Genomic DNA, 2791 nt, shown 5'->3' on the forward strand with positions numbered 1-2791 from the left:
TTCCTCCTTCCGAGCACATTGAAAGGCACACTGCCCAAAAGTCACAGCATGTCGTGCTCAAGCACCCCCCCTGCCCCCCACCGCAGGGCGGCCATGTGGCGGCGTTCCAGCCGCTCACACGACCCTGCTCCCGAAGCCGTGCTCCCCGCCATCGAGTGGCCTGCTCCTCCCGTCCGGCGAGCGGTGGACCGGAGCCGGGCAGGCGGCACTGAAGTCTCGGCACGGGGCACGGGCCGCGGCACAGCCTACATCCTGTCCGACGGAAGCAGCCAGGACTCGTGTGCCGGGGACAGCCGGTGCCTCACGGGGACCGTCGCCTTGACCTGACACCGTGAGCCGAAGATGCCCCTTCTGGTGGCCGCTCGCGAGCCGACAACTCCAGCACGTGGCTCGCCCGGTAGGTGAGCAGCTCCCAGAACCTCTTTGCCAGCCTCAGGCCTCACTTCCGGTACCGTCCCCCTGAGAGCTGGGTGGGGCCGGCCCACTGCAGCCTGTCATTCCAGGGCCACCACCAGCCGGAACTTTTTCCGGCCGTCCAGGCAGCCCACCGCCTCGGCCCAACCTTGAACGACTTGAAAGAGACACAGGGGCGGGAGGCACGGTCACTTGCCCGGGCCCGGGCCGAGTTTATCACACCTTTCCTGAGCAGGGGAGGCCTCTGCGTCCCCCGCCCGACTTCATCTGGGGCCACGACTAGCAAAGCCCGTTCCTTCAGGCTGCAGGTGACAGAATCTCTCAGAGAAGGCAGTTCGGGCAGAAAAGGAGCCTGGCAGCTCCCATGCATGAGACGCCAGGCAAGTGAGCCTTCAGGACCGGCTCGATCCAGTCCACCGGAGAGGGCCACGCTGTTTCCTCCCGCTCTGGTGGCTATCGTTTCTGCCGTTTGGTTGCCTTCTCAAGCTCTGTGAGGCACGGGTGATGGCCCTCGGTGCACCTCGTCATGACGGGAAGAAAGGAACCTACTTGCCTCGGCCACAAATTCTAGAAACGGTCACACTGACTGCCGCTGGGACCCTGCTGTTCGGGGCTGAATTGTGTCTCCAAGAAAGATGTGGAAATCCTAACCCGGCACCTGTCAATCTGACCTTACTTGGAAGTGGGGTGTTTGCAGGTGACGTGACCAAGTAAAGATGAGGTCATTAGGGTCCCTAATCCCGTGTGACCGGTGCCCCACAAGAGAACATGTGAACACGACACGTGAAGGCAGAGACACAGGCGGGGACGATGCAGTGTGGTGACGGACGCGGAGGCGAAGCGATGCGTCCCCGGGCCAAGGGTTGGCGGCAAGGCGCCGGCACTGGGAGACGCGGGCAGAGCCCGGCACACAGGCCGCAGCAACTGCGTTTTGGGCTCCGGCCTCCAGAACCGGGAGGGGACATGTTCTAATCCCAAGGCTCCCAGTTTGTGGCCCTCCGTCACGGCCGCCCCGGGAGACGGACACACGTGCGCACCTGAGACGCGATCATGGTGGCCCGGCCTCCGTGCCACGCCGGAGCTGGGATGAGGTCATGCAGCCCGAAGGCGGAGAGGGTGCGGCTCCGGGAGAAAAACCCGAGGTGTGCTGACCAGGGAGGGCGGGGAGGGTGCCGCCGGGGCTGGGGCACACGGCCGAGACTTGGGCCTCGTCGGGCGGGCCTGGGGCTACAGGTGGGCCGTGACCTCCAGGGCTGGCCGCTGGGCAGGGGTGACCCCATCTCAGCCGAGGCCAAAAGAGGGCCACTGTGATGGCGGCTCAGACGCAGGATCCCTTCCCGGGCTCCTGCCCGCCTTAGACCGCGTCCCGGAGAAAGCGGGAGCTGGCGGCCGAGCCCGAGGCTGGGGGGGGGGGGGGGCGCAGGGTTGGGGTGGGCGGGGGGGACACAGGAAGATGTGAGAGGAGCAGCGGCCGCAGACTCCACACTTGTGCTCTGAGGCTCTACTGGCTGGAGGCTTCATGCGGCTGCAGAGAGCAGAGGGCAGCACGAGGAAGACGCTCTGAGCCCCTGACCCGCGGCCGAGAAAATCCGTCGGCAAGGGAGCCGATGCGCCTCCTCGTTGGCCTGAACCAGGCCTTCGTGGGCCAGCAGGGCTCGGCCCCCCCCCCCCCCCCCCACGTGCTCACGGCCTTCGCACACGCCGTTCCCTGTTCTCCATCGTCCGTCCATCTCCACCTTCTGGATTGGGAGGTGTCTGAACAGAGCTCCCGCGCTATCACCTGGTCCCGCGAACGGGAGGTGTAGAGGACCGGCATGGAGCTCCGTGGTCCCAGACCACGGGGGACCTGTGGGCCTCGCTGGGACCGAGGGCGGGAGCGCGCTGCCCCGAGGCAGGGTGTAATGTGCATTCCGACCCATCCCAGTGGACGCAGACCACTCGGGCTTCTCTTCCTCCAAGCGTTCCAGGGCTCAGAGGGAGACTCGCCCACGCAGGATTCTGCAGGAGACGACCTCAAACCCAGGAGCCACCTGATGGCAAAGGAGGCGACGCAGCGGGCGGGAGACGTGGGACCCTGCCGTCCTCCACACGGACACGGCCCCAGGGTGGTTGGAACCGCCTCTAGAATCAGCTGGTGAGGCTGGGCGCTGTTCTCCGAGGCGGCTGTAGGTCTCGAACCCATAACCACGCTGCGTACAGGCGGGCTGTGTGCGTCTGGTCGTGACGGGGTGGATGCGGGCATGGCCCACTCGTCACCACTCCCGTGGCCCTGGGAGCCGTGATTCTGTGCCTCCCATCCTGCCCTGCAGGTCCAGAGGTGCTGGTTCAGGGGGGTTGCTTCCTCCGGGGGGACAGCGGGGTCACACTGCTCCTACAC

Source organism: Panthera leo, chromosome F2 (genome assembly GCF_018350215.1).
Source record: "Panthera leo isolate Ple1 chromosome F2, P.leo_Ple1_pat1.1, whole genome shotgun sequence".
NCBI classification, from domain to species: domain Eukaryota; kingdom Metazoa; phylum Chordata; class Mammalia; order Carnivora; family Felidae; genus Panthera; species Panthera leo.